Here is a 23,894-nt window from a genome sequence, read left to right as displayed (position 1 = left end):
AACAATTTTAACTTTAAATAAAACTCTTTTTGGTTTCTGAGCACTTATTAAATTTGTCAGTAACACTTCTGTGTCATATTCAATACATCAGAGTAAAAACAGTTTATTTCAATTAACTACAGTAACTAAGTGAAACATATTGACTCAATAAGATGGATGTTTTCAAGCCTTTATTTTTGTTAATTATGATGATTTTTTGTTTACAGTTGAATAAAAATACAATTAATATTAGAAAATTCCCAAAACAAAAAACACTTTCAACACAGAAATGAAAAGTGTTGACATTCAGCTAATGTCTAAAAAACACAATTTTGCTTTTGTGGTGTTTTGATTAAATGAGAAACACAATTAAAATCAAAGTTGAATAAGTTTGTTCACATATCTTTAAAAAACACGCTACGCCATACTCCTCCTACCACTTCCTGTTGTCTTCTTTATGGTTTCCACCAGTAGTAACATCCTGTTGTTGATCATGTGACTGTTGTGATGCGACAAAAGTGCTTCCATTGCAGTTTTACGAAATACACAAATTTTTATGCAGCCAAGAAAACCACTTCATCTCAGCACAACAACTTTTTTTTAATCAAAAAATACAATTTTGTTAGAAATTGCCATGTTTCCATTAAACAATTTTATTTTTATAAATCCAACTTGTGCACTTTTAAGGTCAATGGAAACACAGCTACTGTTGCAGTTACCAATGTGACTAAAGAGTCTTGCAGTGACATTATTCCTTTAATCCTGGAAATATTCTCCAGGTGATAGAAGACTGACTTTGTAATTGTCTTTTGTGTCTCTAAATGTTCAGGTCTGAGTTTTAAATATTTTGTAGGAGCACAGTAAATACATTTTACAATTATGTTTCTTTAAAATCTCCAGCCACATATTTTCACTGCCATTTATTTGAATGAATAAATTCACTCTGAAGACAAACAGCCTCAGTAAAGTGCAGGTGAACTGAATAAAACGGGATCTCATTCCATGGGAAAAAGATGATTTGGTCATTTTTTCTGTCATTGTTGTTGCGTCAGTAGAAATCTGTGTGTGTGTCTGTGTGTGTGTGTCTGTGTGTGTGTGTGTGTGTGTGTGTGCAGCAATGTGATCAAGAAGATGTGTCAGATCCGTATCTCATTTCCGCCATATTTATTCTGCTGTCAGCAGATCACTGGATGAAACAAACATCCGAATGGAGCCCCAGAACTCAGGATTCTGTTCATGCATCCGTCGGTGACTCTGTGTGTTTGTCTGTCGCCAACAGCCAGTTTTTGTTCTGCATTCACTACAAGTAGCTGCGTTTCCATTACAAACGTGTGCAAAGCTGTCTAAATAATCTACCGTGTTGAAAAAACAAAATCTCGCAATTGCAGCGTTTACATAAATTAAGAAATGAAATTAAAGTCACACGTGAATAACTTTGTTCACACAATAAATCACCACTTCCTGTCGTCTTCTTTTTTGTGGTATGCGCCAATGGTAGCATCCGGTTGATGATCATGTGACTCATTTGATGCAAATTAAGTGTTTCCATTGCAATTTTGCAAAATAAATCAACAACAAAACCACCTCATGCTATCGGCAAAACTTAAATTGAAAATCGAGTTGATTTTTTTTCCAAAACCGACGTGTTTCCAATAAGCTAATTTGATTTTAATTTATCAAATTACACAATTATATAATCAGCAGAAATGCAGGTAGCATTCCACGAATGTGGAAAAAAACATAATTTTGCAATTGTTGTGTTTCAATTAACTAAGAAACGCAATTAAAATCACATAAGAATAAGTTTGTTCACATGATAAGCAATGAAGAAACATCATCCTTAAGCTACTCCCTGTCATCTTATTTGTGGTTTCCACCAGTAGCAACATCCAGTTTGTAATCATGTGACTTGCGTGAGGTGAAAAAAAAAATTTCCATTTGTGAAATAAACTATTTTCGAAATGGCTTCAAAAACGTCCTCACATAGTGCAAAATCTTTGTATTAAAAAATCAAGATATTTTTTATGGTCAATAAAGGCACCTCGTATTCTGCCTATGTAAAAAACCCCACAAGTTTGGATTTGCGGTGTTTCCATTAACTAAGAAACACAATTAAAATCACAGGTGAATAAGTTTGTTCATAAATCCTTAAAAAACATGCATTCTTCTGCTACTTCCTGTAGTCTTCTTCTTCATGGTTTCCACCAGTGGTAACATCCTGTCGTTGATCATGTGACTCGTGATACGCAAAAATTGTTTTAATTGCAGTTTTGCGAAATACACCAATTTTGGTAAAGTAAAAAACTCCACCACATGCTAGCTCCAAACCTTTTATCAAAAAATGAGAAATTACCATTTTTTTCATTAAGCAAATTTATTTTCAAAATGTCAAATGGTGCAGATATGTGGTCAATGATAGTGTGAAGCATTTTCTGTGTTTCTGTTAACCACAGAATTGTGCAAATTGAAATTACCAAAATAAATGTTGCAGTAATTTTATTTTTTTGCTATGTTGGAAGATCACTGAAGGAAAATGCACGGCTACAGATTGTCAACAACGATGTGATGAAAAATTAAGAAACATGAGCTGCAGCTCACACATCTGCAAATACATTTAGCATTTCAAACACTGGAAAAATCTGGTGAACAAAAAATCAAAAATCAAAGTTGCCATCATATGTTCATTTTCTATTTTTATGTCCTGATTGATGTAATTTATACAAAGGCAAACCGATATTGGAGCATGCTGTTGCTAAGCGATTTAATCTAGAAAGAAATAGATTTCCTCACGTTCTTGATTCATTTTTCATTACAAGACAAGAAACAAAACATAAAGACGCAGGAAAGTTACATTTAAAATGAACTTTAAAAAGTCAGAATATTGAGGTTGAATTCAGCTCCAGGTCTCCATGCATGCAGGATCACGCCTGAGTGGCTTCATTCCTTGAATGCACTGCGGTCGCTGCTCAGTATGGAAGCCCAGGGGTCAAAAGGTCATCAGAACAGGTTCATGTTCGTGTTTGAGGAGGTCAGGTTGACATCTGATGATGAAGGAGAAGCTGCAGAAAAACAACTGTAAGGACAAGAAAAAGCTTAAAGAAGCAGTATTATGTCAACTTTCCTCTTTTTTAACTTTACATCATATTATAAAGTTACTCCCACATCAACAACAAACATGGAGTGTTGCCTTGATTTTTTCATGGATGTTTCATAAATCCTTTAATTTCCATGGCAACTACTCAGCTGTAAAACACCTGGATGGATTATTTCACTTTTAACATGGGAAAAATGAAATAATCTGCCACTGGAAATAGAACTTTTCTTCAGTATTAAGAAACTATTGATTTGAAACAAGCTCTTTTTTCTTGCTGAAAATTTACTTACAAGTTCGTTTTGTCTTATTTTAAACATACTAAAAATATTTCCACTAAAAACTAGATCAAAAATAAAAAAAAATACTTGGTAAGATTGTGTTTTTTCCAGTGTACTGAAGTAATTTCGAGCATAAAAGACCCAAATTTTGATCAAAGTATTCATTTTTTTAATATAACAAATTATTCTTAAATAAAAGTTAAAATATAATTATAAAACATTTTATAGAAACATTTATCCAGTTTTAGGGCCAAAATCTACATGGAAATTGTGTGGGTACAAAGACACGTTCTGCAACCACGTTTGAAACACTAAAAAAAACCCACAAAATCTTCTTGAGTTTTTCGGATTTTTGGTGTAGTTTTCAGTGCTCATATCTTAAGACGGTAAACTAACTCACAAGTAACTTTTCAGTACGATGTGAGCTTGTTTTATGTAAATAATTCCTTAATATTGATGAAATAATTCTGGTTCGACTTGCAGATTATTTCAGTTACAACATGGGGAAAATGTCTTGTTATAACTGAAATAATCTGCAAGTGGAACCAGAAGTTTTTAATCAATATTAAGAAATTATTGACTTTAAGCGTTCTCCTGTATCTTGCTGAAAAGTTACTTGTAAATTAGTGTAGCGTACTAAGATATTTGCACTAGAAACTAAACTCAAAGTACTTGGTAGGATTTTGTGTTTTTGCAGTGTAGAGCACCAGAGCTGCATCTGAACACAGTATTGATATTGGGAAGAAATAATAGCAAAAAAAAAAAAATTAAATTAAAAGAAAACTTGTCTGAATTTGACAGAAGACAAGATGAAAGTCCGCATGTTTGGGTGAATTGAGGCGTCTCCTTCTGCAGGCGGTAATCATGCAGCAGGCTCATTCTGCACTGTAATACATTATATCTAAAGGCAGTAGACTGATGCAATTTATGTCTCAATGTGTGTGTGTGTGTGTGTGTGTGTGTGTGTGTGTGTGTGCGTGTGCTCGGCTGCAGAGCTGTCTGCACTGGAAGAAGACGGGGATGAATAATAAATGCAGTCTGAAGTTTAGATCCAACGTGTGTGGACTACTGAGCAGGCCGAGGCCTTTCTGCCGCCCTGCCAGGTCTGAGGGGGGGGATGGTTCCTGTTTTTTTTTTTGGAGTGGTTTTTGTGGGGGGGGGGGTTGGTGTAGGGGTAATGAATTGGAAAACATATTCTCGCCCGTTCCGCCCCTCCCTCCCTCCGCAGTGATCCCTCTCCCTCTTTTGCTTTCCTTTTCAACCTGCGCGCCGCGCTACAGCCAGCCTGCAGCAATGCGAGCGCTGCCATGGCAACCGAGACGTGCCGAGGACCGCAGAGAGAGAGGGAGGGGGCGAGGGGGGGAGATCATCAATGTCTTTAAAGACCCCCCCCCCCACACACACACACACACACTTCAAATTAAACCAATAGACACATAAACACACAACCGCACTCTAAAGAAGAAATAATAATAATAAAAAATTAAATAAAACAAAAAGAATTGAAAATCTGCAGCAAAGGAACTGAAACTCGTTTCCCACAAGAACCGCCATCTTGGTAAGTGTCCGTGTTAGCTAGCAGATAAAAGCTACATTAGCTAAGCTAATTTTGTCAGTTTGGCAGTAAGTACTACAGTAAATATCTCTGATATTTATCTTAGTGTTATGGATGTAATTTGACACGTGTGTCAAAAGTAGTTCTGTACTTAAGTAGAAGTAGATTAGGGCTGTAGCGATTCCTCGTATGATTTGAGTACTTCAATTATTAAAATATCTCTAGGAAAATTAATCTGCCTTGAAGCTTTGTTAAATTATGTTTTATTATTTAGTGCACCGTGTTCCGGCCGGGTCATTATTTGTGTTGGGCAGCGCTCTCACTTCCGCCTATGAGATGTTGCTAAGTGCTAGTAGCATAACGTCCAATTTTCCGGGTTTTTATCGTTTGTTGGGCGGCCAATAAGCATCCTTCAATTGCTTGATGTGATTCGATTTTTCTGGTTACTCGATTAATGGTAATAATAATTGATAGAGTACTCGATTGCTAAATTATTGTTTTACAACAGCACTAATACAGAAACTTGTGTATAAAAAAATATTGTAGTAAAAGTAAAAGCACAAGTTTTGTAATGTACTTGAGTACAAAAAATAACTTTCACCTTCAAGAATACAAAATGACTTAAGTAATAAGTGTAAAATACTCACAAAGTTATAGTCATACAAAAATACAGTATTTCTAATGTTGATGCGAGGAGCGGCCATTTTGAATCGCGGATTTGAGACGAGTTCATCCCAGTTTTCCCTCACAGATTAGTCTGCTGCAAAAGAAACAGACGTCTTTCTTTCAACAACAACTTTCTTCTCGCATTTTCTTCCATAATGGCCAGGTTTGAGTTTGATAGGTTTTAATTAAAGTAGAAAATGGGGAAAAGTTCAGGGGTTGTGGGTTCTTCTTAAATGATTTACTGGTGAAACTAAAGTGGCTCAAGACAAATTGAAACGGGTCAAACTCTGGGCTGAAATGGAGCCAAAGTCCTTTGAAAGACCTTTGGAAACGCTGGAGAACGATTTATCTGGACCACTTTAAAGATTAGGAAAAACTCTGGTTCTTTGGGAGAGAAATATGAGATATATAAAGACTTTTAGGTAGATATTTGTAATTAAAACTTTTAATAAAAGTGATGCAATGCAGACTTTATGTTGTTTTCTAAAGCAGTTTTTGTATTTTGCAGCTGAAAACGGGCAGACTTTATTTTCTCTGTACAACATTAAATCAAAGTGAAGTTTTCTTGTTTTAGATTTGATTTTTTGTTTTGTTATTCATAAGTTTCTTCAAATTAAAATCAGACCGTTTTACACAGTGCTTTTTGTATAGTGAATCTTCATATTTACTCCAGCAATTTTTTCTGACAAAATTTGATGAATTTCAGAAGTCCAAATCAGCACACAATGGTAAAAATAACAAAAGATTCAATAAAACAACAATAAAACATTCAGATATTTATCAGAACTCTAAAGAAAATTACATAATTTTATGGCAATTCTTATAAAATGTAAATAACTTTGGAATTTGGATTAAAACAAGCTCCTATGTCTTGCTTAAAACTTCGAATTTCGTTTAGTCGCTTTTTAAGTCTACTAAGTTATTTGCACTAAAAATACTTTGCAAGACTTTATGTTTTTGCAGTGTAATCAACTAAAGCTTGCAGCCAGCTGTCAAGGCCTGGAGTGAAACTGAAGTGCAGCTACCCATCTATGTTGCCAGATATGTCAATAAGTTGAGCAATAACTGGATGGTTGAGGCGTTTTTGTTGCTGGTTCTTGTGTAACTGAACCAACAACTTGGTTGCATACTAATGTTTCTGCCTGACGCATCTGTCTTCCTCCCTAAGAAACATCTTCCCATCCTCGCTTTTCTCCCAATTATTTTCATCTGTCTGCCTCCTTGTTTGTCCCCGCTCCTCATGTCGCGTGTGACAGTGATGCAGCGCCGAGCCGCTGCGGTATAAGCCGCCCACCCAACCCAACCCAACCCAACGCCGCCGTCGCTGATGCTGCAGAGACAAACGGGAGTTCAGTCGCTACAGACATGAAGACGAGCAGGAAAAAGACAACATTTTACCCTCTGTACTCTTAAAGCTGCAGCTGCATTTAAAGGAATTATGAGTTTTTTAATTTTTCATTGTATTTGGAAATCCCTAATTTACAAAAACTGCTCTGATCGCTACAGATTAAATTATATTTTGGAGAATTATGAACATAAAAGGAATAATCTGATTGTTTCTTTTTTGTGAGTTGTTGGAGTTTTCTTTGCATTTCAGGCTCCGAATCTGTTGCTAGGCTCACTGTGATCAAAGCAGTCAAGTCTGACATATGTTATCAAAGCAGCCCTCTTAGCAGCTTGCTGCAGTTGCTATGGAAACCCCAATGCCAGTTCCCCCTATTGTTTGGATCGCTCGATACCCTGAAAGCTGTTTTTTTTTTTTAATTTAACAGAGTCTTGGTGTATTAAAGCTGCGGTAAGAGGCGGATTGGTGCAGGTTGTTGGTGTGTTGCAGAATCGCGGTTCATGCCTGGATTCCTGGAACAATGCGAGTGTGTTTTATATGACTTATTCATTTATTTATTTTTTTGTGAATGTGTGAAGCTCCTTGGCTTGACCTTCATGGCAGATGCAGACAGAGATGATGCTCTGTGATCACAGAGAAGCTGGAAACGGCAATGATGGGCCAAAATATTATTATTTATTTATTTGAAAACAGATGAAATGGTGTAAAAAATATTTAAAAATTCAAATTAGTATTTCAAAAAACACATTCAATTTTCATAACATTTAGAAAATGTTTCAAATAATGAAAAGCATATCTTTAGCTTTTATTACTTTCATTTTTCTTTAAAAAAAAAACACACACATAAACGCATCATGTTCAGTTGCAGCCTAAAGATGGGTTTTGCAATTTTGAGCTCCTCTATAATTACATCTACTTTGAACAAATACATAAAAATGTTTGAAAGTACATTTTTACATTTTTGCTCAGAAGCAATATTTTAACTCCACAAATGCTTCCTTCAACAACATTCGAAACAGATTAAAAGTGCTATTTAGGAATCCATAGTGTTGTGAAAATATTTTACTTCATCCTTTATTTTTTATATTTACTTTCCAAGCATTCAGACTATCTTGGTGCATATTAAAGCGGTCCTTAACAGTTGCTTTCCACATGTCTTGAAGATTTTCAGGAGTATTTATTTGTTCTTATGGCGCCGGTTTATTTGTTTTCTGACATTTGTTTAATATAATTAATTTCAGTTTTCGTTGGTTATCTTTGTACAACAGTTAGTATCAGCGTAAAGAACCGATAATATTGAAAAAAACATTTAAATGGTTGTTTCATGCTTGGTAATATAATTGTAAAATTTTGAAGTACCTCGTGTTTTATTTTGAAATTCAAGCTTTTATTTTGGCAGTATTACAGTTAGCGGAAGTAAATCCAACTTCTCCGTTTGCCAAACGTTAAATTTGCTGAGTTTAAAGTAATTTTCTTCTTCTGGTTGACATCAGACACAAGGTGTGTTACTTTATGACATAAAATGCTTGTAGATGTGTACATGATTAATGAAAGTGAAGTTAAAGGTTTAATAAGTGATCGACTGAACACAGTAATTGATTACCCAATTTAAACACCTGCTCTGATCAGAAAGTTGGCATAACTGAACCGAAACACACCGAATTTCATATATTACGTAAATTTCAGATTTAGCATTATTTTGACAACTCGACAGCAAAAACCAATGACGGTCATCGCTAGTTAGCAGGTTTTTTGCCCTTAGTTGGGAAATCGAGGACGGGATCTTGCACGCATGACGTTGCAACGTGTCTAAAATTAAAGGTTTATTTCAAAATACTATTTTACTTACTGAGATAAAAGTCACATTTCCACCATGTTATTTCACATTTATAAATGTCAGAGTTCCAGAATAAATGTTAATTCACAGGCTAAATATTTCCCTTACTAGCTAAATGCTAGCCAACAAGCTAGCATGTAGCTAAGTGGCTAAACATTTACAAATATTTGTCTATATTATTGGTTCTGTCCACTTAGCTAAGTGGCTAGCAAGCTAAATATTTAGTTACCATCTAAATGTTTTAAGTCTGAGCTAAATATTTAGTTTTCAAACTAAATGTTTGCTTCAAAATAAAATATTTATATTGCTAACTATTTTAGTTCCAAACTAAATACCGATTTTCCAAACTAAGTATCAAGTTCAAAAGCAAATATTTAGTTTAGCTAAATATTTAGCCAGCTACCTAAATATTGAGTTAGCAAGCTAAATATGTAGTTCCAAAATAAATATTTGCTTTAGCTAAATATGTAGCTAGCAATGTAAATATTGAGTTAGCAAGCTATTTAGTAACAAGTAAATATTTATTTTAGCTAAACATTTAGCTAGCAACCTAAATATTCAGTTAGCAAGCTAAATATTTATTAAAAAATTAAATGTTTAGTTTCGGAATATTATTTTACTTACTGGGATAAAATTGAACTAAGAAGAAATCCTCTGAAGCTCCAGAGAGTAGCTTCTTCTGGGTGTCTCACCTTGTCTCAGAGGAACTCTGTGATCCTGTTCCTTCAGTGATTAACCCCAGATCATTACTGAAGATCTGCAGATCAATCACTGAAACAAACGCTTCACCTTCAGGGCCCTTCAGCTGGTCCCGAACTGCTGACGTTGCAGGAATATCTGCATGGTTTGTGTTCCACCTTCATCTGTCTGTGACCTCCGGGTGTAAAGTCCAACATTTACATTAACACGACATTAGACTTGCAAACCAGTATTGACGTCAGCAGAGACAAATGACGACACTTGTGATAAGTTTCCAGGTTGGTAATAGAATATATATGAAACATCAGTGGCAGAACGAACCTCTGGATGCTTTAACTAAAAAAATACACACCAAACTATGACGTCAGGTGTGTAAGATCCAGCCCCCATTAGCTTGGCTAATAGCAGCGGTAGCTAATCTACAACAGCAATCACTTATTAAGAAGTAATGGACTGAAAGTTCTGTTCTTTGTGTTGGAAATGTTTGTGTGTTTTTTGGTATCAAATCTTGAAATATACAGTGGCATTGCTGTCAGTTGCTATGGCAACGAGTCCTTTTGTGTGTGTGTGTGTGTATGTTATAGAGAGGGCAATTAAATGTTTAGTTTGGAAATTGTTCATTTTTTTAAATAAAATGTTTGGAACTACATGCATACTGAGAAAAACAAATGTTTAATTTGTAGCAAAATATTTAGTTTGCAAACAAAGTATTTAGCTTTCAAATGAAATTTTTAATTTAGAACTCTGACATTAATAAATGTAGGACTAACATGGTGAAAATATGACCTTAAAAATGAACACTCTCGTTTCATTCTGTATGACAGAGTAAATTAACCTAAATATTGCTGTTAACTTTGGTTAACAGTATTTATAAAATATAAAATTAAAAAGCTGCTGGAAAAGTTGTCAAATGTGAAAACGTAATTCTGTCACTTTATGGAAGTGCAGTGATCGCAATATTAAATATTAACAATAAACCTTGAGGTCCATTCCTAAATAAAATATTGAAAATGAGTGTGAATGTTAAATTTTATTAAACAGGTATATTAATAAAACTGTTTAAATGAATTCTCAGGGTTTTTCTGACCTCCATCTGTCTTTATAAAATCCTGCTGTTCAGACATTTGAAATGCGATTCTGCTCTGGATGTTACGTAACTGAAACAGGTCAGCATGATGGCAGGAGTGTCGCTTCCTCTCCTTATAGTGCAACTTACTGCTTTCCACACAGTCAGATATGTGAAACATTTATGCATCTAAATGCTTCATAAAAAATGTTTTAATTTTGTTTAATACTTGAGTAATTGCAGCATACTTTAATTTGGTTTTCAGTGATAATAACAGAGTGATTTTTCAGAAAGTCTGCTGCTCCATAAGCTGACTTATGTAAAGAGGATTTAGCTGACGTCGGATTGTTGCATAAACTGACCCTCTGTGACTCGACTGTCCCGACAGAAAACCGTCTGCTTCTTCTGGACTCCATTTCCCAGAACCACCTGGGACCAGGTGACAGGAAAACTTCTAACACTTGGCAGTGGCGTCGGCCATTTTTTAAGGTCAGAGGTGAGTAGAGTATCTTAAAACTCTACCCAAGTCGGAGTATCACTACTTCAACATAGTTTTACTCAAGTAAAAGTAAAAAGTATCCAGAAATTACTCAAGTAAGAATAAAAAAGTATTTGGTGAAAAGTTAAGTACAGAGTAACTGATCAAGTTATCAATCATTTAATATTTTAAAATAGTATCATCAGATGGACCAAAATGTAAAGTTAAGTGGAAATTTGGGTATTTTTAAGGATGAAAATGACAATAATTCATACAAGTAACAAAAAATAACAAATGAAATTGTTCCAGATCAGTTTCTATCAAGAAAAATCTTTATAAACTTTAACAGAAACTGCAGGTGTGAGTCTGGTGAATATTTGGTTAAAACATGTTTGTTTTTCATTCAGTGGGAAGAAAATCCAGACATTTTACTCAAGTAAGAGGAGAAATACTTCATGATAAAATTACTCAAGTTCTTAGCGCTGTCAATCACCCTCCGCTCTCTGGTACACTGCTAGCTTAGCTGTGTTGTGCAGCATTGTTGTGAATGCTGAGGCTGGTTAGCATAGCCATCGATGATTTTGAGTTGCTTCTCCGCCATTAGCACAGTTAGCATGGTGCACATGAGGTTGAATGACAGCACTAAGCCCCTCTTCTCAGCTCTGATTGGTTGTTTTTGGTTGGTGCATTTCTTCAGACGGCAATAGCACCTCATGGAGGAAGTGGAGAAGATCGATCTTAACCCTTTAAAGCCTGATCATATAAAATATTATCGGAAAATTATCAATTAAAAACAAAAAGATTAAATTGGTTGAATGTGTTAAGTTGGACAAAAGAAACCATTATTAACTCATCACTTGTTTTCTAGTCTGTAGCATAATTAATACATCAGGCATTTTGTTTTTGTTTGACGCCAACATCTATATTGTACATTTGTAATACTTAAAAAGCTTTTATTACATTTCTCACATTAAGGAGCATGTTACATATTTTTATACATAAATATTTATTTCTTGCAGCAGATATTTTAGGAAAATACTTTGTATCAAAAACGATACATTTGGCGTTTACGGGTTGGTAAGACATTTTTCCCATGTTATAAGTGAAATAATCTACCAGTGGAACTAGAACTGGGTTGCTAGGTAACGGGCTGGGGTTGGCCAGGGTTGCTAGGTAACGGTGCAAACTAGAACTTTTTCATCAATATTAAGGATGAAACAAGCTGTTATACTTGTAAGTTATTTTGTCTCATTTCAAATGTTCTAAGATATTTGCAGTAAAAACTAGACCAAAAATTCTTGGTAAGATTTTTTTTTTTGCAGTGAATGTGCCTGGAAAATACGTAACACCGCCCCTTTAACAGGAATGTATGGAATATTAATGCATTTCTATTCTCCCTCAATATAGGATTGAAACTTTTTCCTGTTGTACCTGGATTGTGCTCCGTAGGTGGCTCTAGGTCGTCAGAGATTTTTGTCTAATTATTTCAGTTTTACTGCATTTTTAGCCTGAACTCTTTACATTACGTCCGTCTGGCCTGGAGGTCTAAGGACAGCTTCATCTCATCTCGGTTATTTCTGAGCACTTAGCCTGATCAGATTAGCATTCGGTTATTAAATGAGCAGAGATTATGATGACTTTGCAGAGGAATGCAGAGAATCAAGGTTAGTTCAAGTTCACCAAACCACTAAGTCTGCCTTGAATCTCACTAAGTCCCGACGTTTATTAGTTTCCTGCTGCTGTTCTTCGTTCTGCATTGTTGTAATGAGGAAAGGAAATTAGAAGAGGGAAAAATGGAGAGATGGAAGGAGGAGAGCAAAAGCGGGGAAACTAAAAGAGAAAACAAAGAAGTGGATGTCAGAAAATGAAAGAAAGAAAAGGAAAAAGTGAAGAGATGTTAGAAAACATGTTTATCTTAAAGAATTGTCACTGTATATATCTTATTCTTTTTTTCATATATTTTTAACTTATGTGTGAATATATGTGCTTCCAGTTACCTTAATTTGCTGCTGTGACATCTGAATTTCCCCACTGTGCAACTACAGAGGATATTTCTATCCTCGGTAGACTCCTTGGATTGGGGATCAAAATTATAACATTTGTTACATTTTCAGTTGCTCCAGTTCTTTTTCTTACTGCATTGAGTCAAACCGACCAAACCCCTTGAAAAACCTGCTCCCCTCCTCACCTGTGGGGGCGCTGCACCAAGAACCGCTGAAGGAAACAGCATGAAAACATCCAAAGAAGGCTCTGTGCATAGCTTCCTTCTTCACAAAATGTAAAATGAAAATTAAGTGGTGTCAGATTTTAGTGGTCGTAGGATTTCTCTTTTGTCTTTAGTAAAAGACCACGACCCATTTCTCCCATTAACGCTAAGCTAGCATGTTGGTTTTGATTGTATTTACTCAGAATGCCCTGCGCTGTAGTCCACTTCCTGCTCTGGAATGGTGTGACATTATCAGGGTATTTTTGGGAGAAATTAGTGTTCATTCCATAAGTCCTGTTTATTCCACATAACCGAACTCCAGTCCGTTTATCTAGAAAGTCCGATTCATTTTGGGAGGTGTAAATGTGTAATTGACCAAAAAACCAAACTCTGGTCCGCCTACAAACCTTAGTCTCTTTTCAGTTGAAGTGAACTCTGGGTCGGTTTGAATGCATATATGAACGCCAAGCAGACTGGAGACCACTCCAAAATCAGGAAGTGGCTCATGGGATTCTGGGTAAATTACCACCAAAACAAAGATGCTAACCTAGCGCTAGCAGGAGAAATGGCTAATAGTCTGTAGCCAAAAATAAGAGAAATCTGACACCACTCCATTTTTGTTTACATTTTGTAACGAAGGAAGTCATGCTCAGTATCTTCTTCAGAAGTTTCTCCCTCAGTGCTTCCTGGTGCAGCGCCCCCACAGGTAAGGAGGGGAAGAGGTTTTTCAGCTAGTTTGGTTGGTTTGACTCAATGTACTGAGAAAGAGAACCACAGCAGCAGAAAATGTAACAAATTGAACTGAATCTACAGAACTATCAGATGTGAAAACACCCTAATAAAACCAACTGGTATTTTTATCAAAATGTTGTAAACTGACAGATATTTTATTTATTTTTTTTCTCCGAAGCGTTTTTGCGGCACTAGTGGCTGAAATTTTTTCAACAGTAGGCAGACAGGAAGGAGGGTGAGGAGAGGGGGAAGACATGCGGCAAAGGTCGTCGGGACCGGGAGTCGAACCCGCGACGTCCGCGTCGAGGACTAAGGCCTCCAAACGTGGGGCGTGCTGTGGTGGCGCAGGGGTTTAGCACAGATATTTTTATGTGGCTGTAAAGCTTACTGTTACCAACGATACCAAGTGGCCCACCACATAATTAAATCTCAGAATTTTAGAGGAAGTGACAGGAAAACCGTTACTTTGTGTGTTTTTTGGCGTCCCGCTGTGCATCAGCCCGAGGCGCTCCGAGCCGCCAGCCTTGTGTGGGTTCCCTCTTCCAGGCATCACAGGCAGGCGGCTGTTTCCTGTCGGGGCTCATGATTTAGTTTTTAGGTGATTGGGTCTCAAACAGGTGGATGGTTGAACCCTCAGGGTGTCTCGGGAACAATGTGATTAAAAACGACTCTGTCTGCTACCTGCAGGGCGTTCTTCTCACCACAGGAAGTCTGCGCTCAAACATCACTACGTTCTCACTCACAACTTCCTGTTTTGTCTGCATTCATATAAACTGAGAACAATATCACTAATTATGCAAGACTTTCTGCAAGAAAGATCTGATTTGTTTTGGACCAAATTGATACTTTAAAAAATTATTTTACTCTTTAATATTTTTTCTACACATTTTCAGCACAAATTAATTAAATAATTAAAATAGTTGTATATAATAAATTAATTAAAATATCCCTTGTATGTTTTATAACTTACGCTTGAAATGTAATCTTTTGAAGTTGCCATGCAAAAACTTAAGACTAACATTTGCAACATTTGATGTTTTATTTCATTATAAGAATTTAGAATAGAAGATGTTTGACAATTCTGACAATGATATTTACATAGACACTAAAGTTGGAGATTTTTCAAATAATAAAAAAAGTAGTTACTTAATGCGATGGAGTACTGGAGCCATACTTAAAAAAAACATAAAAGTACATGTATAAAGTTATAAGGCTCTGACTAATCTTAAAATATTCTGACTTTATTTTTATAATATTATGACTTTATTCCCACATTTTAATTTTGCTTTAGTGTAGCTCTTATACTCTTTCATAATTTAACTAATTAAAAGTAATTAATTCATAAATGGACAGCCATCTTGTTTGGTTTCCTCTGTCCCACTAAATGATATTATTTTTCTGATTTATGCCAGTATTTAGACGGTGTATTTCCGACGCCTGGTGTTAATTGTTCCCATTTTGGATCTTTGGAGAAACGTTTTGCGTTGATGTGGGAGCAGAGGGCCGCCGGCTTCTCGGGAACTGTGGAGAGACGAATGTGTCCTGGTGGATTTGTGTGATTTGCAGGACCAGGAGGTGAAGAAAGGTCATTACAGTAAAAATAGAACTACAGCTAAAATAGCTAACTGTCTCCAAGCATGTTTTCAAAACTACAACAGCGCCTACTGCCAAATATATACCAGGATTTATCGCTGCTATGTCATTTTACCAAATATGGGATGTTTCTGTAAATATTTTAAGAAAACCAGGCAATGGCTGCCTGCACCAATTTCTAGATATCTTTATTTGTTTTTAGCCCACTTTTCGTGAAAACAAAGGTTTATTATAAATCCACAGCAGCCAATAACGACGCATTGTTAACAAAAAGTTTAGTACAAAAAAACCCAACAGTGACCTAGAAATTTTGGGTAAATGCAAACAAAACAAACGCGCTAATTCAAATGTGATTTTTTTGTGTTTTTGTTTAATTAACTTTTCTGGTTGGCTGTTCATGGAAGTCTTATATTCTTCTATGTACATCATTTGTTAATTTGTTGCACACTTGCCATTTGATCAATAAAGTTTCTTGGGTGGGGGGAAGGAACACGAGGACAGGAAGTGGAACTGCTGCATAACTAGTCTTCTCCCACTTCAAAATAAGAGCATGAATATTAAAAGCTAACTGCTTGAAGAATTCTTAACAATCGATAACCAAAACTTCAATTAATTTAAGGGAAGATAAGTGCGCTAAATGCTTTCAGTTAGCAAAAATGCTAAAGTGCTAAATGAAAAATTAGCTGTGTTAGCAATTTATGCCTCAACAGTTGATAATCAAAACTTTAGCACAGATGTCAAACCTTATTCAACAGAAAGATGACAAAACAGTGAAGTAAATTAGCGCTTTAGAAATTATCTGGAAAAATTATTTTAAATAATTTTTATTATTTAAATAATAAAAAGTTAAGGCCTAAGCTAAGTGCGTTAAAGTTAGCCAACACGCTAATTTAGCGTTAGTGGGAGAAATGGCTCGTAGTTTTTTTTAATCAAAAAAGAAATCCTACAACTGCTAAGATCTGATGCTAGTCGATTTTTCTTTACATTTTGTAAAGAAGGAAGTTGTGCTCAATGTTTTCTCTGTCGTTTCTTTCAGTGGTTCTTGGTGCAGCGCCCCCACAGGCGAGGAGGGCAACAGGTTGCTCAAAGGTTCGGATTGTTTGACATGCTGCATTGTGAAAGGGAATCGCAGCAGCTGAAAATGTAACAAAATGTTGCAACTTTGGTCCCTAATCGAACCAAATGTACTGAACTATCAGAAGTGAAAACAGCATAAATCTGTTCGTTTGTTTGCAGTTTTTGAAAGCATGACCAATTATTCTGCCTCCTCTCCCTCACGCTGCCGTAAGCTTAGAAGATTACCTACAGACGCTGCCTGAACGCTCTCTGACTGAATCTGCAGCTCTGGATGTTTCTGCCGCACCACAAGGTGACTTCTTATTCGCAGTTTTATCAGACTTCATCCTGCACAGCTGCTCTGGACGAGTTCTGTGAAATTAGATGAAATACTGGGGACGGAAACGAGCCTGCTGAAAACTGCATAGTCAACATCTTTTGTCTCTCGCATGTACACTGTAAAAACACCTTACCAAGTATTTCTGTCTAGTTTCTTTGGGAAATATCTTAGTTCACTTAAAATAAGACAAAACTAACTTGCAAGTAATTTTAAAACAAAAAATACAAGCTTGTTTCAGTCAATAATGCATTAATATTGATTTAAAAAGTGCTACTTCCACTAGAAGATTACTTGACATAATTCTTATCAAAATTAGGAAATTATTGACTTAAGACAAGCTCCTACATCTGGGAGAAAAGTTACTTGTAAGTTAGTTTTGTCTTATTTAAAGTGTTTAAGATATTTCCACTGAAACTAATACAAAAATCAAAAATGCTTGGTAAAATGTTGTTTTTGCACAGAAATCCTACATTTTATGTTTTCCACTAAATGGAATTTCAGAAGTTCAGTTTTGGTTTGGTGCAGTTAAATTTGTTCAGTTATTTTATGTGTAAAAAATTAAGTTTCGCCAGTCAAGACGTACTTTACCTGAAATCCGTCCAAGAAGAGACAAAAGAAATGCTGTGGAGTCTTAAAATAGTGTTTTTATATAAAAAGGATAAAAGGAAAAAGCAGAAACATCACCTTTTTTATGCTATTTACAGAAAAGAAAACACACAGGACTTGTTTGTGTCCTGTTAGGACTCCCCTTTTTTGTTTTTACAGTAGAAAATATATTTATTAAAGCATTCAGGCCTCACAAAAAAGGAACAACAGCAACTGCAAGATTACAGAACATATTCTGTACCATAAAATTGATAAACAACTTACTGTACACACTGCAGTACTTTATTAGGAATCATAGTGTTTGCACTGCAGCTGTGGCATGTCAGAAAAAATAAAAAGCATTTGGTAAATCTCCAAAATCTGTTAGAAGCAAAGCACTGAAAAATAAAATAAAATAAAATAAAAGAACGAGTCAGTTTGAACTGGAAATGCTACAAACAGCATTAATAATGGATTAGTTCTGCGTATTGGTGCTCTTTAAATTATAAATGAGCTGTGGATTTATTACAAAAGTTCATATTTGTTGCTCTAACTTATTACACCGAAGCGTATCTGTACGGGTTGTTAATTAAAAGACAGAAATGTAGGTTAGTTTTCAAGCTACGCGACTTTAAGATGTTCTTACTAAAAATCACAGCTAATATTTAAATCCTGTTCATAGACCAGATTTAACATCTCAAAATGACTGGTTTCAGTCTAAAAATATTAATTTTAATTTATTCTGTTATTTATTCAAGGTAGAAATAGATTCTATATGCCTTAAAAGCTCATAAAATACATAAAAATTTATATCTATATGCATATATACATGACTTGCTGGTTTAATTTAAAGAGTTTATTTTAGTCCAGATAAACTGACGTCTGTAACCAAATGTCTGTTTTTAAAGCAACCTGCAGCATTTCCCCAACATTTAGCTGCATGTACCAGAAATTATAACCTACATTTTAATTCTTTTAACACTGCCACTCTGAAATCTAAATACAAAATAAAGCTTCTCAATACAATTTTTATTAATGCAGATTTGGTCACAGTGATCTCCAGTGTGTGAACTGAAGCTTATGAGTCTTTTTTCATTAAAAACATAAGGCTTTAGGTGGGAGTAATGGCCGACTGCGACATACGTTCATAGAAACAAAGGATTGATTAAACATAAGCATTAACTGGTTAATTTGTGTGACAGTGGTAGATATTTATCTATAGACTGGAATGTTATTGGTTAAAACCAGTGGTAGGCACCACTGCTAATGCTGAAATGCTATTCCAATATGGTATTTAGCAGAAGCTAATGCTAAAGCGCTATCCATCATGACACAAAACATGTTAAAAAGTGATTTATCACCCTTTACAGGGTTAAATATGTTATTAAATACAGTTGAGTTTCAGGAAGTGATTCTTTGGTTTCAGTTTTATAGTTGTTGAATATTCACATCAATAGATTTTAAACCGCTAGATCTACTGCGATGCATTCTGGGTACAAATTAAATGTGATTTGCTGGTGAAAATGAGAAAAGCCTCTCATAACAATTCATATGTGAATTTTTACTTGGATTTGTTTAATTACTTCCTGTTGTCTGCTCATGTAAGCGTATTCTTCTGTGTACCGAAAGGTTTCTATAAAAATAAGAATACAAGAGGAGGAAATGGAATTGTCCTTCAAAATAAGAGCATTAATGTAAACAACTACTTGGCGAATTCTTAACAGTTAGAAACCAAAACTTCAAGTAATTTAGGGCAGTGGTTCTCAAATGGGGGTACCCCTGGGGGTACGTGGAGGTACTGCAGGGGGTACGTGAAGCTTTTCAAAATATCTTTAAAAAATCAGTAGGCTCCTCATAATAAGTCTTGGGAAAAATTATTTTGTAAAAAGTTCGATAAAATATAAATGTGTGTTCATACACTGAATTTTATATTCAGTATTTACAGGGTATTTACAGCACTGTACCTCTTTTTTATTCCAAAAATGTTTTGCCCGTGTCAGGGGGTACTTGACTAAAATTATATTTTTAAGGGGGTACATCACTGAAAAAAGTTTGAGAACCACTGATTTAGGGAAAGCTAAGTGCGCTAAATGTTTTCAGTTAGCAGAAATGCTACAGTGCTAAATGAAAATTAGCTCTGCTATTAGCACAATTTGCCTTCCTAACAGTCAATATCAAAAACTTCACGTCAAACTTTAACTGACATTTTACTAATCAGCCAGGCAAATGAGCATTTCATAGTTTATTTTTAAAAATGATTATTAGTAATAGTAGTAGTCCTAAGCTAAGCGTGCTAAAATTAGCAAAAGCCAAATATAAAAATAAATCTGCTTTTGGCGCAGTATGTCTAAGTAGTTGAAGAATTTTCAACAGTCAATAACCAAAACTTCAACTAATTTAGGGGAAGCTATGTGCACTAAATGTTTCCAATTAGCAAAAATGCTAAAGCTCTAAATGAAAAATTAGCTCTGCTGTTAGCACATTACGTTTCACTACTTGAAGAATTGTCAGCAGTCGATGACCAAAACGTCAGCACAGATATTCAGCTTCATTCAACTGGAAGCCTACAAAACAGTCAAGTAAATTAGCGCTTTAAGACTTATTTGGAAATTTTAATTTACAGTAAACAAAGTATGCTAGAGTTAGCAAAAGTGTTTTATGAAAAATTAGCTCTGCTGTTAGCACATTATGTCTAATTACTTGATGAATTCTCTAGATGATAATCCAAACTAACTAATTTAGGGGAAGCTAAGTGCGCTGTTTTCAGTTGGCAAAAACTGCTGAAGCGCTAAATAGAACCATTTGCTCTGTTAGAACATTAGCATATTAGCCGACGCGTGCCTACCACCGGTTGAATTAAAGTATTTTTAGTGCATTTGTGGGGATACAAATCCTCCAAAATGAGTTTTTCCTGAACTTTCTGCTAAATCTTGATTTCTACCTGGTAACTTTGCTTACATCGTGAATCGCATTTTTAACTTCAAAATAATTGTTTTTGTTTTAATTTTGTTTCTGGAAGCGACATTCATGTTTTTGAGTCCTGAATTTGTTGCTAACGATTAGGGTGACAACAGGGGTAACAGTGGAAACCTTTAGCTGCATTGGTAGTAAATTTGTTCCCATTGGTTATTGAGGTAGGCATTAAATGCAGTTTAACATATATTTTTAAAATAAAACGTAAATGAAACCTAATTATTCCTGCTATCTGTATTTTGTAACACAGTTTCTTAGCTTTGGTTTCTAAAACAAGGCTTTCTCTGTGGAAAACTCAAAGAGGCAGAGATTCAGGCTGCAGTCACTCCAGATGCTAATTTATCTTCAGAGGAACCAGCCTGGGAGTTTCGGGTGTGCGGCTCCTCTGGGAGGCGCTGGCATTTATTTTTAGAGCTTAAATGAATGAGGGAACATGGGGGGAAAATGTAGGAAGGGCAGAAGAAGTGGGAAGCAAATCAATATGCTGCCTGTTAGCGTAGCGGTGAGCTATTAGCGCTGGTAGCTGCTTTGTTAACGCTGACAAAGACGGATAATCTGCTAGCATTAGCAAGGGGGAGATAAAGAGTTACAGTTAAGAAGCAAAGGCTTTTCTTTGGCTAAATGTGATTAATTGAATGACTTTTGTTATAGTGGCAATTAGGTCCCATTTTTTTCTTGTTTTACTCTAAATCTTCAGAGGACATGCAGCTGCAGAAATGGCATCCCAGTGCCCCAGTTTCCAGCTCACAGGCTGTGCCGGTTGCAGGCCTGCGGACGCACATAGTTAATCAAAGAAGCTGTCTGCCTCGCTCCTCTGGGGCGCGCAGCCGCTTTATCTGTGCAACTTTCACAAGTAGGGCAGCTGGGACAAAAATATGCTGAAGCACTTCCCTTCCTCCCTCCTAAAAAACTGGAAACTTTAAGAGTTATTTGGCATGTAGCAGGAAATACAAAGATAGGGATCATTGTGAGTTTAACCTTTCTAAGTGCGGTGAGTAACTTACCTCTGGCATCGGCAAAGAACAAACCTCCTAAAACACATCGATCTGAGGCACAACACACTTCAGCAACTCTTCATTTGAAGACTGACACAAATAACAAGGTCATAAACATGAAGGAGTCTTCATCAATGTTTATGTCTGTTGCTTTAAATAATTACACTTTTAAAGCATTAAGAATCCATTAAAAGTGTCAATTTTGAATTAAAAATTTAATTACTTACCAAATAACACTTGTTAGCAACAGACATAAATATCTGTTTGTTGTTACAAAGTGTCATTATGTAAATAATGCAAAGTTTCATGAAAACTTTAAAAGTCAATTAAGTGTCAACTTTGCATTATTCATTAAATAAGGACAATTTTAAGGCAAATTCGTCTGAAAAGTGTCAACTCTGAATTAACTGTCATTATTTACCGAATGACATTTTATGACAGTAAACATTTATGACTGTCATTTGGTAAATAATTAAACTTGTCATGCAAAATTGTGTGAAAAGGTTCATTAAAAGTGTAAACTTTGCCTTAATTTTAAATGATATTTTTAAAACAGGGTTGCATTAAAATGACATTAAAAGTGTCAACTTTGTATTAAATGTGTCATTATTTACAAAACGACACTTTGTGACAACAGTCACTTGGTTAATAATGACATTTTAAATGCAAATTAGCACTAAAACTTGCATTAAAAGTCAACTTTGTATTGGTAAATAATTACACTTTTAATGAAAAGTTGCAAATAAAGTTTCATTAAGTCTCATTATTTACCAAATGACACTTAATGACAACATTTATAAACGTTTTATAAAGACTCCTTCAGGTTTGTTTCAGTTCTCATAACAGTCCTGTTGCCCATTTCTGACCGGAGGAAGAAAAAACATTTTATTTGCTAAAAATGGACAAACAGCTGGAGGAAGAACTGCTGTGCACTAAAAAAAGAAAACAGTTGATCCAACTTTAAAAAACTTGTTGCAAGAAATCAAATTAAGCTTATTAAACAAAAGTAACTTAATTTGATGACATGAAACAAATCAAAATTTTAAAAGGTTTTTTCCAGTTCACTGCTTGACTTAATATGAGCTGAAAACGAAGCAGAAATCTTCTGGTTCATAAAAATATGTATAAATTAAAGACCTGTCACTATAAATCGGTTACTCGCATGATAACAACAAAAAACTCAATAATTTCAATTTGCATTATTTATCATTTTTCTCTCTTTCTACCAAGAACTGGATGATAAAAGTTTTCAGTCTGGAGTTTTGGTCTCAACTGTTTACAAAAACTTCATAATTTATTTTATTTGTTGTTTCTGTTTTGTTTGTTACCTTCTAGGTCCAGTGTTCAATTGACTCCTGTTATTTTCACAGTTCATTTTATATAAATTGAATGAAGATTTCAATCTAAAATCTAAAAAAAAAAGAAATCAAATGATGAACAATTTCATCTAAGTGAATAAACATTTTACATTTTGAGAGATTTAACTTAAACAGCAGAGATGCTAACCTCACAGTCCTGCTGTTTTGATGTTCTTAAAGCAGCCATTTTTCCTCCGCAGTGTTAAAAACTTGCAGTTCAACCTTGTAGTTTGATTCATTCCAGCTTATTTAAAGATCAACATGCGTCTGTTAGCTTCACGATGCTACCTGTCGTCAGAAAAACAAACCGTTTGGGTTGATTAAAAACTTACAGAACGGTAAAATTAATCCTGTATGCAACTGCATGAATTCCCCAGTTATAGCTAAAGATGTGACGATTTAAACACATTAATTTCATCTAAATGTGTTCAAAAGAACTAGTAATTTTTCATCACTAACGATTTATGTACTTAAATCTACCTCCTATATCTTGCAGAAAAGTTGCTTTTAAATGAGTTTTGCCTTATTTCAAGTGATCAAAGATATTTTAACTAAGAACTAGACTAAAATTAATTGGTAAATTTATTTGTTTTGCAGTGTAACAACATTTATTCTCCTTCATTAGAGCTTCTGGCTTCTCTGAGCCTCGGTTGAACTTCATCTCCAGAAAATGTGGATTTTTCTGGCTTTGCATTTTTGCTCCCAGCAGTTCAGCCTCCGAAAGAAATCATTTAATTAAATGTAAGAGAATTAATAAATATTAAAGTTGATTATAAATTTTAAGCATCAATAAAATTGGACAAAACTACAAGGGCATATTACAGCCATTGTAGATATGAAAAAATGAGACAAAATTTCCACCAAAAACTCCGAAGTTTTGAGATTAATTTCTGACACTTTTTAGAAAAAACATTTAAATTTAAGAGCTTCAAATGTTAAAATTTGCTGGAAGCTACTTAGGCAATTTTGCAGTTTCAAAAGTAGAAAATATTTGACTTATGAAATAAGTTTTTTTTTTTCATACAATTTTTTAAATTTATCTAAAAGTTTCAGTTTTTC

At 35.0% G+C, this 23,894-nt stretch overlaps 1 long non-coding RNA gene across 1 annotated transcript in view; it reads left to right on the top strand.

Annotated features, from left to right (window-relative positions):
• Window positions 1–8,292: 8,292 nt before the first annotated feature.
• Window positions 8,293–23,894, top strand: part of LOC114133547 (uncharacterized) — a 46,740-nt gene continuing 31,138 nt past the window's right edge. The window contains exons 1-2 of the long non-coding RNA XR_003593202.1: window positions 8,293–8,417; window positions 10,908–11,015. This is a non-coding gene — a long non-coding RNA (uncharacterized LOC114133547). The remainder of the gene's footprint in view (window positions 8,418–10,907; window positions 11,016–23,894) is intronic.

The sequence above is a fragment of the Xiphophorus couchianus genome, chromosome 18 (genome assembly GCF_001444195.1).
Source record: "Xiphophorus couchianus chromosome 18, X_couchianus-1.0, whole genome shotgun sequence".
NCBI lineage: Eukaryota > Metazoa > Chordata > Actinopteri > Cyprinodontiformes > Poeciliidae > Xiphophorus > Xiphophorus couchianus.
The sequence above is the reverse complement of the archived record's forward strand: the minus strand, read 5'-3'. Positions and strand labels throughout refer to the sequence as shown.